The sequence below is a fragment of the Cynocephalus volans genome, chromosome 4, assembly GCF_027409185.1.
Source record: "Cynocephalus volans isolate mCynVol1 chromosome 4, mCynVol1.pri, whole genome shotgun sequence".
Taxonomy (NCBI): Eukaryota; Metazoa; Chordata; class Mammalia; order Dermoptera; family Cynocephalidae; genus Cynocephalus; species Cynocephalus volans.
This window is the reverse complement of record NC_084463.1, coordinates 111,977,929-111,992,936: the sequence shown is the minus strand read 5'-3', so window position 1 is coordinate 111,992,936 and position 15,008 is coordinate 111,977,929. Positions and strand designations below refer to the sequence as shown.

Below are 15,008 nucleotides of genomic sequence, written 5' to 3'. Positions count from 1 at the left end.
TTGGGGTTAGAAAGAGCAAAGCTGTTACAAACATCCCTGTACAGTCTTTCCATAGACACACGGTTTCATTTAACTTGGGTGAACACCTAGTATATGTATAGTTGACTCACACATGGAAGTATGCTATATTTTATGAGAAATTGGCTGTTTTCCCAAAGTGTTGCATCACTAAGAATCCACCAGTAATGCACGATAGTGTTTCAGTTGCTCTATATCCTCACTTACAGTTGGTATTTTCAGTCTTTTTAATTTTAGCCATTCTAATGGGTGTGGAGTGATATCTCATTATATCCTTAATTTTAATTTCTATGAACTAATGATGTTGAGCACCTTTTCATGTGCTTATTAGCCACTTACATATCTTCTTTAGTGAAGTTCTTTTTGAAGTATTTTTTTTATTGAGTTTTTACTTTTATCATTGATTTGTAGAAATTCTTTATATATCTTGGATACAAGTTCTTTGTCAGATATATTTTCTCTTAGTCTATGACTTACCTTTTCTTTTTCCTAGTTGTATCTTTTGATGATGAATAAAAGATATTACTTTTGGTGAAATCCAATTTGCCATTTTTTTTTTTTTATATAGAGAGTGCATTTTGTGTCCTCTCCAGGAAATTTTTGCCTATCCTTTATCATAAAGATATTACTTTCTGTTTTCCTCTAGGAGTTTTATTGTTTTAGCTTTTACATTTAAGTCTATTTTCTATCTTGAATTAATTGTTGTATATGGTTTTTTGTTTTTAATATGGATATCTAGTTGTTTTATTTGTTTAAAAGGTTTTTCTATCCCTATTGAACTGCTTAGTACCTTTGTTGAAAATTAATTGACTATATACTTGTGGGTCTATTTCTATTCTTCTAGACTGTTCCATTGATCTATTTGTCTATCCTTACACCAGAACCATACTGCCTTGATTACTGCAACTTTATAAAGTCTTGAAATCAGGTAATGTAAATCCTATGATTTAAAAAAATATTTTAACAAGACCATTGTAGCTATTCCAGGCCCTTTGCCTTTCCATTTATATTTGTTTATTTATTTGGCAAATACAAATTGTTTACATTTATATTGTACAACATGATGTTTTGATATATGTATACATGTGGAGTGGCTAAATCAAGCTAACTAACATATGAATTACCTTGTATATTTATTTTTTTGTGTGGTGAGAACACTTAAAATCTACTCTCTTAGCAATTTTTCAGTATACAACATATTGTCATTAACTATGTGTAGCCATGATATACACTAGATTTCTTGAACTTATTCCTCTTAACTAAAATTTTGTGTCATTTGATCAAGATCTCCCCAAACCCTTACCCCCAAGCCTCCAACAACCATTCTACTCTCTTCTTCTGTGAGCTCAACTTTTTTAGATTCCTCATGTAAGTCAGATCTTGTGGTATTTATGTTTTTGTACCAGGCTTATTTCACTTAACACAATGCCCTCCAGGTTGATCCATGTTGTCGCAAATGGCAGGATTTCTTTCTTTTTTACAGCGGAATATTATTCCATTGTGTATATTTGTCTTTATTGTTCATCTGTTGATGGATGTGTAGGTTGATTCCTGCTTGGGATTCATGTGTCCCCCAAAGTTTCATGTATTAGAAACTTAATACCCATTGTGGCAGTGTTAAGAGGGTGGGAAATATTATAATGGTAATTGAAAGGTGGGGCCTTTAAGAGGTTATTAGATTGTGAGGACTGTACTCTCTTGAATGGATTGATCCATTCATGGAGTAATGGATGTGGTTCTTATGGCTTTATAAGGAGAGCAAGTGAGAAGCTTGGCTTTCTCTTTCTCAGCCATTTTGCCATGTGATAGATACCCGAGTCCCTCAGAAGAGTCACCACCTACAAGAATACCCTCAGCAGATGGGTTCCCTGGACTTTGGACTTCCGGTCTCTGAACTGTAAGAAATAAATTCTATTTCTTTATAAATTACTCAGTTTCAGGTATTCTTTTATAAGCAACAATAACAGACTAATACAATTCCATATCTTGAATATCGTACATAATGCTGCAATGAACACGGGAGTGCAGATATGTCCTTGACATACCTATTTTATTTCCTTTGGATATATATCTAGAAGTGGGATTGATGGATTATATGGTAGTTCTATTTTTAGTTTTTTGAGGAACTTCCACACTGTTTTCCATAGTGACTGTACTAATTTACATTCTCACCAACAATGTACCAGGGTTCCCATTTCTCCACATCCTTTCCAACACTTGTTACCTTTCATCTTTTTTATAATAGCCATTCTAAAAGGTACGAGGCGATATCTTGTTGCAGTTTTAATGTGCATTTTCCTGATGATAAGTGATGTTGAGCATTTTTTCATGTGCCTATTGGCCATTTGTATGTCTTCTTTTGAGAAATGGAAATGTTTATTCTGGTCCTTTGCCCATTTTAAAATCAGGCTGTTTGTTTTCTTGCTATTGAGTTGTTTGAGTTACTTGTATATTTTGGATATTAACTCCTGAACAGATATATGGTTTGCAAATATTTTCTCTCATTCTGTAAGTTGTCTCTTCACTCTATTGGTTGTTTTCTTTGTTGTACAGAAACTTTTTAGTTTGCTATAATCCCATTTGTCTATTTTTGCTTTTACTGCCTGTGCTTTTGAGATCTTATCCTAAAAATCTTTGTCCAGACCAATATTCTGAAGCATTTCCTCTATGTTTTCTTCTAATAGTTTCATAAAAGCAGATCTTACATTTAAGTCTTTAATCCATTTCGAGTTGATTTTTATATATGGTGTGAGATAAGGACCTGATTCCATTCTTTTGCATGAGGATGTCCAGTTTTCCCAACACCATTTATTGAAGAGACAGTCCTTTCTCTATTATGTGTTCTTGGAACTGTTGTGCCTTCCCTTTTAATTTTTTGAATCAGACTGTCAGCTTCTCTTGCCTGACTGCTCTGAGTAGAGCCTCCCGTACTTTGTTAAATAGAAGTGGTGAGAGTGGGCATCTCTGTCTGGTTCCTTTTCTTAAGGGAAAGGCCTTCAGTTTATCCCCATTCAAAATGACACTGGCAGTGGGCTTGTCATAGATGGCTTTTATTGTGTTGAGATACTTTCCTTCTATACCTAATTCATTGAGAGTCTTTGTCATTAAGGGATGTTGAATTTTGTCAAATGCTTTTTCAGCATCTATTGAGATAATTGTATGATTTTTGTCCTTGAGTTTATTGATGTGATGTATCACATTTATTGACTTGCATATGTCGAACCATCCTTGCATCCCTGGGATGAATCCCACTTGATCATGATGTATACTTCTATAAAAAATCTTCTGGCATTTTGATTGGGATTTGTATTAATTCGCTAGGGCTACCATAACAAAATACTACGACTGGGTGGTTTAAATAATGGAAATTTATATTCTTACAGGTTTGTAAGCTGAAGTCCATGATCATGGTGTTAGCAGGTTTAGTTTGTTCTGAAGCCTCTCTCCTTGGCTTGTAGGTGTCCATTTTCTCACTGTGTCCTTCATGGTCTTTCCTCTGTAAGCATGCATTCCTGATGTCTGTGTGTTTAAATTTCTTCTTCTTATAAAAACACTAGTCAGGGGGCCAGCCCGTGGCTCACTCGGGAGAGTGCGGTGCTGGTAACACCAAGGCCATGGGTTCAGATTCCATATAGGGATGGCTGGTTAGCTCACTGAGTGAGTGTGGTGCTGACAACACCAAGTCAAGAGTTAAGATCCCCTTACCGGTCATCTTTAAAAAAAAATTAATAAAAAAAATAAATAATAAAAACACTAGTCAGATTGGATTAGGACCTACCTTAACGGCCTTGTTTTAATTTAATTCCTCCTTTAAAGATTCTATCTCCTGATACACTTTCTGAGATACTAGGAGTTAGGGCTTCAATATATGAATTTTGGCAGGACACAATTCAGCCCATAACAGTATTGTATAGGATCTATAGATAAATTTTGAGATTATTAACATCTTAACAACACTAAACCTTCCAATCCAAGAGCATGGTATATCTCTTCATATACCTAAGTCTTATTTAATTTCTCAGAGATATTCTATAGTTTTAATCTTAGAGGGCTTGCATATATGTTGTTAAATTTATCCCTAAATATTTTTTGTTTTTGATGTTTAAATTTTTTTCCAATTTGTTTTCCAGTTGTTTGTATATTGACCTTGTGTCCTGAAATCTTGTTAAATTCCCTTTCTAATTAGTAGACTTCTGGTAGATACCTTATGTACACAATCATTATTTCTTCCTTTCCAATCTTTATGCCTTTTTTTTTCTTTACAATGCAGAATAGAAGAGGTAAGAGTGGACCATCCTTGCGTTCTTGATCTTTGAGGAAAAGTGTCCCAAATTTCACTATTAAATATTAAGTAGGAATTTAATTTGAAGTTTTTTATGGCTGTTCTTTTTTTTTTTTTTTTATTTTGTCGATATACATTGTGGCTGATTGTTGCTCCCCATCACCAAATCCTCCCTCCCTTCTCCCTCCCCCCCTCCCCCCAACAATGTCCTTTCTGTTTGCTTGTCGTATCAACTTCAAATAATTGTGGTTGTTATATCTTCTTCCCCCCCCCCAGTTTGTGTGTGTGTGTGTGTGTGTGTGTGTGTGTGTGAATTTATATATTAATTTTTAGCTCCCACCAATAAGTGAGAACATGTGGTATTTCTCTTTCTGTGCCTGACTTGTTTCACTTAATATAATTCTCTCAAGGTCCATCCATGTTGTTGCAAATGGCAGTATTTCATTCGTTTTTATAGCTGAGTAGTATTCCATTGTGTAGATGTACCACATTTTCCGTATCCACTCATCCGATGATGGGCATTTGGGCTGGTTCCAACTCTTGGCTATTGTAAAGAGTGCTGCGATAAACATTGGGAAACAGGTATACCTTCGACTTGATGATTTCCTATTCTTTAACAGAACTTGGTGGCTATGCAAATGCACATTTCAGATTTCTGACTATGAGGGCATAGTGATGTTAGCCTCAGCAGCTGCATTCTGAAATCCAACACTGTGTTTGTGCTGAAGCCACACCTCCCAAAGACTTCTCCCAGCCAATGCCTAGGAGACATGGGATTCCTGTGGTGGATGACTTTGGCCTGATGGTCTTGACTAACTCTCTAAGAACTACACTGGAGTTTCAGATGCTTGCACACCAACTGCCTTCCTGCCCTCTCTCCTTCACCTGGGGCCCAATCTGTATCATGATCTGACAACTCATCTTCCCCCAGGGCTTCTCTTCATTTTTTTATCACAGCATTTCTCCTAATAAATATTTTGCAAGTCTAATGTTGTCTTGGTACTTGGTTTTCAGAGGACCCATACTAACACAGAGATTGAGGAATTCCTATTTGCTGAGTGTGTGCATGTGTGCGTACTAATCATGAATAATTACTGAATTTTGTGAAAGGATTTTTCTGCATTTATGGAAATGATCACATGGCTTTTCTCCTTTTTTCTGTTAATATGCTTACATTGACTGCTTTTCAAAAGTTAAGCCAACCTTGCACTCCTGAGATTCACTCTGTTTGGTTATAATGTTTTATTCTTTCGATATATTTTTGTATGTTATTTGCTAATATTTTTAACAGTTTTATTATATTATCTATTCATGGGAGATATTGATCTGTAATGTCTCATGTTGTAGGGTTTTGTTATCAAGATTATTCTGTTCTCATAAAATGAGTTTAGAAGTGTTCCCTCTCCTATTTTTTAAAAGAATTTTTGGAAGATTAGCATTATTTATGTTAATTTTTTGATAGAATTCAGCAGGAAAACCATTTGGGTCTGGAGTTTTCTTTATTTTCTTCTCTGCACTTTCTGTCTTTGTATCTGGCATACTTTACAGTCTATGAGGATATTATTCTGCTTACTATTCTTTTTTTCATAAAGTCACTTAGGGTAGGAGCCAATTGCAATCCTTTTTCATTGTGCTTAAAGAGCATGAGTTCTCCTATTCACTTTGAAGGGGAGTGTGGGCCAGGGCAATTTTCCCAGCTTTGTTGCTCTAGAGTTCACTATTCTGTTGTTATTACAAAGGCCTTATATATTCTAAGATCTGCTGGCTGGGTTTTCTTTCCCCAGTTTTATCAGGAACTTTCCTTTCCTTTGTTCTTAATGTTCTCTCCTGCTTAAATGAGATTCTACTCCCAGCAACTTCTATTCTGTGCAGGCCTTTGTCCTGAGAAGAAGAACTCCTTAGTTCTAAGAGTTCATAGAACCTAGACTGCTCCAGCCCTCTCTGATCTTGTCCTCACAAATTGAAATCTGCAAGGCCCCTGCCAATAATGACTGTTTTTATAAGTTTGTGCACCCGTTCCCTCAGGAGCATTTGTTTGAAACTTGGGATTTTCTGGCTCTCAAGTTCAACATAAACCCTTTTGTCTTTTCTTTGCTTCCCTCTGCATACTTGCTTGTGTCACGTGGTCTTGGTGATATTTAGGGATTTTCCTCACCTGCTGATATTTGGGGGCTGGTATTGATATTTCTTTTATTGCAATAGATGCAGGAGTTTGGTTTTGCTATCTTAGTCTCTGCCTGTCTGGGTGGTTCAATAAAATTAAAAAATTGCAGCACTATTGCTACCATCTTCCTGGAATCCCTTACTTCTTTGGAAATTTTATGGTGGAGGTGGGGATGGGGGTGATGTCAAATTATACGCCTGCCTTAGTTGCATAGGCAATATGTACAAACTTTCAAGAGTCCTGTTTGAGTTTTAAAGTGCCAGGACTCCTGTGAGAAACTACAAAGTACCTATGAATGGTGGTAGGCTCAGAACACTAAAATTAATATTTGTGAAATAAAAGTGGGAAGAAAAATTGTATGTTTTCTATTAAGCTCTTCTTGGTATCAGGTACTGTGTGAAGTCTCTTGGATGAGTTTTCTCTGTTAAGCCTCAACCCCCTATAAGTGGCACTGTGATCACCCTACCTTACAAGGTTGGAAATGAGGCGTGGAGTGGTTTGCAACTTTCCCACAATCACAATCTCTCACACTGCAAAGGCCCCAGCCTTTCTACCATACCACCTCCACCTACTGTGTATTACACCAATGGAGACAGGAGCCTGGGAGGATCAGCCAGTCACTGTCATGTAGGAGAATGTCCAGGCACCTGGGCTTTTTCCTGAGTAGTGGGATGACACCATGAGCCTCACCTTAATGGCTTATCCTGAGAATATAATGCAACACTCTCCTGTACCCCGTCACCCCCCCAAAAAAAAAAAGTTTTAAAGAAGTCTAGTGAGAGTGGCATTGGCAGGAAGGGAGGGCCTTCCCCTATCAGGCAGAGCAACCGTGGTGGATGTGCCAGTGACCTCAAGGTCAGTAGCAGAAGCCTCTGTGGAAGCCACCATATGACAGACGGGAGACCAGCCCTGGGAAAGCATCAGGAAAGTGTCAGCTGCTCTGGATGAGAAAGTGTGTGTCAGCCTGCCATGCTGGAGGAAAAGTAGAGGGCAGGCCTTGGGCCCCCAGTGATTCTCTTGAGAAACTAAAGCCATTGCTACCCAGAGGCAATGTGGATTAAGCACGAGGGTTCACACCTTGGCTTTGTCACCTCCTGGCTGTGAGATCTGCAGCCAGTTTCTTTACTTCTTTTTGCCTCCATTCCCTCTGCTGTAAAATGGGACAACAGTAACACTGTCTTCATTGTGTTTCCAGCAGGATGAAATAAACTAATGCATGTGAAGCACTTAGACTGGTTCCTGGTGCCCTGTAAGTCTCTATAAATGTTTCTTCAAATTACGGTTCATCCTTATTATGTAGATTTTGTATTTGCAAATTTGCCTACTCGCTAAAATTTATTTATAACCTCCAAATTAGTGCTTGCGATGCTCTCATGGTCATTCTTGGACATGTGCAGAGAGGGGAAAAATATGAGTTGCCCAAAGCGCACATTCCCAGCTGCGGCTGAAAAACGCAGCTCTCTGCCTTCTCGTTTCAGCTCTTACGCTGTAAATAAGCGTCCTTCTCACTGTCTATTCAGTGCCACTATTTTTTTTTTCCACACTTGTTCTTTTTGTTGATGATTTTGCTGTTTAAAATGGCTCCCAAGCATAGTGCTGAAGTGCTGTGCAATGTTCCTGAGCACAAGAAGGCTGTGATGTGCTTGTGCTGTGGGCCACAGGTTCAGTGCTAATGAATTGATAATATATTCATAAGATGTCTTTAAACAGAGATACACAAAACAACGTTATATATTGATTGGCTGACAAAAACGTTGTGACCAGACTCACAAAACCTAACCCTGTGTTTTCCTTAGGAGCAATGGTTCATTATTCACGATGACTTAAAGAATGTAACTACTGTGAATAACAGGAATCTACTACTGGGTTTTCTTACCTGCTCTCCCCCAGCCTGCGTGGCTGCAGAAGTGAGGCTTATGGGAATGAGCAACCTTCTTCTTTTTGGGGGGTTGGGCAAATGTTTCAAGCTCTGAGCCACAGTTCTGTATAATTCCATGCCTTTCTTGACAAAATGGGTGCCTACACAGATGTTTTGGGAAGCCTCCATCTGGAAGTTGGGGTCTCTCTGAAGTGCCAGGGCAAGCTGTGAGCCCCACGCACAGAGGCAGAGGCTGGCCGAGTGATGGCTGCCCTTGGCAAGTGTGGCCCCACCCCTCCCTGCTGACCCCAGAGAAGTTTAGTCCTGGCTGAGCGATTGTGCTGTGCCTCTGCCCCCAGCATGCCTCTTCTGTGGCCACCTGACAACTCGTTTTTATGTGGCAAGCTTCAGGAGGCACCTGACAGACACCTGAGACAAAGCTGAGATTATAGTCATTGGGCCTCCTGGGTAACTGTCACTAAGTGCTTTTATGCCTCAAGAGAAATGTGTGTAATGTCTTTGGAGCCTTCTCTGGATTTTCAGGAGGAAATGGACTGGGGCAATGTAACTGTCTCAGGAAAGATAGCGTCACACACACCTTACCACCACATCCCATCACAAGGTCACGAAGCCAGGACACAGCAAAGTCACCACTGCCCTGTGACTTCCTGGCAAGCTGGCACTGTAATACTGTGATGCAATGACAAGACCAAGAAATCAAAGTTTTGAAATAGCACATGACCAGAACCTTCCACCACCACCCAATGGGACTTGACATCAACACAACTCCGTGCCATGAAGTTACAACATGGCTTCACAAAAGACCACACTGAACATCACCACCACACCACAAGAATAAGATCATAACATGATAACATGGTATCTCTGCTGCACCTTGTCATGATAATGTCACAGGTATATCAGATATTGCAATAACCTGACTGTACACCAGAATATTGTAAAGTCCTAACCCCATAGCATCTGTTTTGATCAAAACAGATTGATTGACTCTCATCAGCTCTAAGCCCAGATGTTTCAAGGCCTTCAAGGCAGGCCCAGGAACACCGCTGACCTGGACATCTAAGGGAACGCCCTGCGTGGCCCCCTGCCCTGTGCTGTGGGGAGGTATGGCTACTCCCCCATTGTGTGAGGTCAGAATGCATTTCTTCCTCACTTTTGTGTCTCTGCTCATGCAGTGGAGCCTGGCTCAGAGTGAGTTCAATAAAGAAAATGCTGTTTAGTGGCTGTGGAATTGAGCCAAAGAGATCAGAGGACCTTGAGAGACTGTAAATCACACAGTCAGGCCTCATAGGCACCTCAGACTCCAGGTTTCCCAGAGTTTATTCATTCCTGCATTCTTTTTTTTCCATATTCATGTCTTATGTGTTAGTAGCTCACTATGTTTAAGTCAACTTAATTTGTTTTTTAAAAATGGAAATATATTTCCTAAAACAAACAAACAAAAAATCCCCCCAAAACTGGACAGGTGTTGCCCCCACCCCCACCCAGTCTTCCTGCAGGGGTTATCTTCATTTGGCCTCCACACCTGGCTTGTTGTGCAGAGGGGCTGCTTTCCAGATGCTGCATGTAGCCAGGTGGTGCCTGAGACCATTCATGTCCCCTGAAGAATGGAGAGCATTTGGCTACATCAGCCTAAGCCAGGTGGGTGGCCTGGGGCTATGTGTGACCAAGGCCAGGGGAATGTTTCCTTGGGGAGACAAGGAGACTTAAATCTGCTTCCTTGGAGACTTCCTGAACAAATAGGAGGAATAGGGGGTGGGGGCTCTTGCAGTTTTGCTAGCAGTGACTACAGTCCTGCAACTCTTCTTTGTTACCAATACCATCCTAGCTAACATTCATTGAACTCTTACACTGAAGTGTTCTACTTTCCCTTTTCAATTTTCACAGCAACTGAATGAGGTTGGTAATTTTTACTATCCCCAATTTGACATTTGAGAAAGAGACTCCAAGTACTTAAGTGGCTTGCACAAGATTGCACAGCTAATAATAAGTGGAGCCAGAATTCAATCCCAGGCTAGAGGCTCTCTGGCTCCAGACCAATGTAACGGTCTGGGCTCCCAACCATTATAGTCAACTCCCTCTCTGACCTATTTTCCCTAATTTGTATGTGTCTGGTCAGTGTGGATCATTATATTTGGGTTGATGGCTTGCTCATCATCTTTGATGGAAAAAAACCATTTTTTGAGCGTTTGGAGAAGCTGGTTGGTGAGCCCTAAAGCACCTGGGAGCCGGTGATCAGCTGATCTATGTGGCTCTGTCCTTGTAGGTGTCTGGGCCATGGCTAGAGCTGCACCACATGAGGAGCTAGAGAGACACAGATGGAACCTACTCTCCTGCAAAAAGAATGAATAACATGAGAAGAGAGGATGTGGCTAATTCTATTGCCATCATTTTGCTTAATTAAATGAAACTCCCAGGGATATGTAGCAGTAATTACTCCTTCTCTGCCATGTGTCCCATTTCTCCTGCTAATTTGCTCCTGGAATCCACCTACAATCCAAGGCTGGACATGGCTAGCTGGCTGTTTCTGAATGTGCAACCTATTTCTTCCTGCTGACTTGCTGAGACTCTGCCCGGGTTTGGAGCACAAAAAGTTGGCTCCTATCATTTCTCAGACTTTTGGCTAACATGAAGTATAGTATCTGTTCTTATCAGTTTAATATCTGATATGTCCTCTATGCAAGGACAATATCCTAAATGGATTTTTGGAGCAGGGTGATGGACTAGGAGCTTGATCCATCCACTCTGTGTATCGACCTGGTATTGCAGTGCCTCCAGGAATGGTGCACCCCTCCTGAAATTGTTGTTACAAAAGGTTAATTTCTGGATGCCCGTGTCTTTGCTAACTGAAAGTGGGCATTTGGATGTTGGATTGATTTGAACAGAACTGCATCTAGACAGTGGGTGAATCTTACCCAAAAAGACAACATTTGCACTTAAGGATTTGTGTTGCCGTTTGCAACATAACCAAGAGGAAAAAAGAAAAGGTACAGCAGCCTGACCAAAGCCATTTGTCACATTGGTAGTTCTCTAGGGGATCTGCTAGAGCCCTATAAGGAATTGTTGAATATTCTACAGTGTTAACATTTCAATTTTGCTTTCTTACTCTCTCCCCAAAATTCTGTGTTTTAAATTTTTTTTATGAGAATGACTTGATTATAAAATATGTAACCCATCTCCATTAAAAAAAATTGTAAATGGGCTTACTTTCTTTATTTCTCTTTCTGTTAGTTCATTATTTGTACCTAGGGATCAATTTAACCAAGGAACTGAAAGACCTCTATAATGAGAACTACAAACCACTTCTGAAAGAAATTAAAGAAGACACAAAAAGATGGAAAGATATTCCATGCTCTTGGATTGGAAGAATTAGCATTGTGAAAATGTCTATACTACACAAAGCAATCTACAGATTCAATACAATCCCATCAAAATACCAATGACATTCTTCACAGAAATAGAAAAAATAATCCTAACATTCACACGCAACAACAAAAGACCCCAAACAGCCAAAGCAATCCTGAGCCAAAAAAAAAAAAAAAAAAAAAAAAGCTGGAGGCAAAACACTACCTGACTTCAAATTATACTACAAAGCTATTGTAACCAAAACAGCATGGTACTGGTATAAAAATAGACATTCTGAACAGTGGAGTAGAATTGAGAACCTAGAAATCACCCCTCAGGCTTACAGCCATCTGATATGGGACAAAGGCAACAAAAATCTACATTGGGGAAAAGACTGCCTCTTCAACAAGTGGTGCTGGGAAAACTGGATATCCATATGCAGAAGAATGAAAATGGATATGCATCTCTCACCATACACTAAAATCAACTCAAAATGGATTAAAGATTTAAGTATAAGACCTGAAACTGTAAAATTACTAAGGGAAAATATAGGTGAAACACTTCAGCAACTAGGTCTGGGCACAGGCTTTATGAACATGAACCTGAAAGAACAAGCAGTAAAAGAAAAAATAAACAAATGGGACTATATCAAACTAAAAAGCTTCTGCACAGCAAAAGAAACAATTAAAAGATCAAAATGACAACCTACAGAGTGGGAGAAAATTTTTGCTAACTATGCATCTGACAAGGGATTAATATCCATAATATACAAGGAACTGAAGCAATTATACAGTTAAAAAAAACCAAAGAATTCAATTAAAAATGGGCAAAGGAGCTGAATAGACATTTTTTAAAAAAATTATTTTATTTGTTTTTTATTAAATCAAAATTGATTATACATATTTTGGGGGTTCAACATTGAGATATGTTGATCAAATCAATATTACTAGCATATATATTACAAATCATAATTATTCTTTGTCTCTTGTCCAATCTCTCTCCATCCCCCTCTCCCTCCCCCACCCCCCTCTAATTACCCTAGATTTCTTCTCTCCTTCTGAAAGAATAATGGTTACTCTGTTGATTTGTTGCCTAGATGATCTGTCCAATGCTGAGAGGTGTGATCAGGTCCCCCAATATTATCATAGAGCAGCTGCTTCTTCTGTCACTCTGAAATGGGCTTTGTGGAGAGAGACATCCTCTTCTTTTTTTTATCTCTGCTGGTGACTCTCCTTGTGTCAATGCACTCCAGTGGTTGGTGGACCATCTGCATGTTGGTTGTGGTGTCTAGCTACTTTCACAGCAGCCATGGTTATTGTGGTGGCTCTGGTGGGCTACCCACATGAAGGTGATGTTTTTGGCATGCTCCTTGGTGCTGGCAGTGTGCCTGGTAGTGGGGTGTGTTCAGTCCCCTTCTCCATTCCTCAGGTCCCTGGGAAGTCCCTGATGTACTGGCATGCTGTGCCTGGTTGTGGGATGGGGGTTTGGTGCCCAGATCTGTGCCTCAGGTCACTGGGAGGGCCCCAAGGTTCTGGCATGGTGTGCCTGGTTGTGGGAGGGGGGGTCTGGTCCCTGGCTCCAAGCCTCTGTGTCCCAGGCAGGCCCCAAGGCACTGGTAGTTTTCCTGTGCCAGAACTAATTTTGTGTCCTTTGCTTACTTCTCTTTTTTTTTTTTCTTCAGAGGAAGAATTTTATTTTATTATTTTACTATTTTTTTTAATTTTATTTTGTCGATATACATTGTGGTTGATTGTTGTTGCCCCTTACCAAAACATCCCTCCCTACTCCCTCTGATCCCTCCCCCCCAACAATGTCCTTTCTGTTTGCTTGTCATATCAACTTCAGGTAATTGTGGTTGTTATATCTTCTTCACCCCCCCCCCCGGGTTTTGTGTGTGTGTGTGTGTGTGTGTGTGTGTGTGAATTTATATATTAATTTTTAGCTCCCACCAATAAGTGAGAACATGTGGTATTTCTCTTTCTGTGCCTGACTTGTTTCACTTAATATAATTCTCTCAAAGTCCACCCATGTTGTTGCAAATGGCAGTATTTCATTCGTTTTTATAGCTGAGTAGTATTCCATTGTGTAGATGTACCACATTTTCCGTATCCACTCATCCAATGATGGACATTTGGGCTGGTTCCAACTCTTGGCTATTGTAAAGAGTGCTGCAATGAACATTGGGGAACAGGTATACCTGCTACTTGATGATTTCCATTCCCCTGGGAATATTCCCAACAGTGGGATAGCTGGGTCATATGGCAGATCTATCTGCAATTGTTTGAGGAACCTCTGTACCATTTTACATAGAGGCTGCACCATTTTGCAGTCCCACCAACAATGTATGAGAGTTCCTTTTTCTCCACAACCTCACCAGCAATTATCGTTCAGAGTCTTTTGGATTTTAGCCATCCTAGCTGGGGTGAGATGGTATCTCAGTGTGGTTTTAATTTGCATTTCCCGGATGCTGAGTGATGTTGAACATTTTTTCATATGTCTGTTGGCCATTCGTATATCTTCCTTAGAGAAATGCCTATTTAGCTCTTTTGCCCATTTTTTAATTGGGTTGCTTGTTTTTTTCTTGTAAAGTTGCTTGAGTTCCTTATGTATTCTGGATATTAATCCTTTGTCAGATGTATATTTTGCAAATATTTTCTCCCACTCTGTTGGTTGTCTTTTAACTCTGCTAATTATTTCTTTTGCTGTGCAGAAGCTTTTTAGTTTGATATAATCCCATTTGTTTATTTTTCCTTTGGTTGCCAGTGTTTTTGGGGTTGTATTCATGAAGTCTGTGTCCTTTCCTACTTCCTGAAGTGTTTCTCCTATGTTTTCTTTAAGAAGTTTTATTGTTTCAGGGTGTGTATTTAAATCCTTAATCCGTTTTGAGTTGATTTTAGTATATGGTGAGAGGTATGGGTCTAGTTTCATTTTCCTGCATATGGATATCCAGTTATCCCAGCACCATTTGCTGAAGAGGCAGTCCCTTCCCCAGTGAATAGGCTTGGTGCCTTTGTCAAAGATCAGATGGCAGTAAGTGTGTGGGTTGATTTCTGGATTCTCTATTCTATTCCATTGATCAGTGTGTCTGTTTTTATGCCAGTACCATACTGTTTTGGTTCTTATAGCTTTGTAGTATAGCTTAAAGTCGGGTAGTGTTAAGACTCCAGCTTTATTTTTTTTGCTCAGCATTGCTTTGGCTATGCATGGTCTTTTATTATTCCATATAAATATCTGGATAGTTCTTTCCATTTCTGAGAAAAATGTCTTTGGAATTTTGATGGGGATTGCATTGAATTTGTATATCACTTTGGGTAGTATGG

The 15,008-nt window shown here is 39.5% G+C and overlaps 1 non-coding gene across 1 annotated transcript; it reads left to right on the top strand.

Moving 5' to 3' along the window:
- The first annotated feature begins 10,946 nt into the window (after positions 1–10,946).
- Positions 10,947–11,137, top strand: LOC134377493 (U2 spliceosomal RNA). Its single transcript, XR_010023530.1, has one exon. It is a non-coding gene; the product is annotated as a U2 spliceosomal RNA (small nuclear RNA).
- Positions 11,138–15,008: the final 3,871 nt, after the last annotated feature.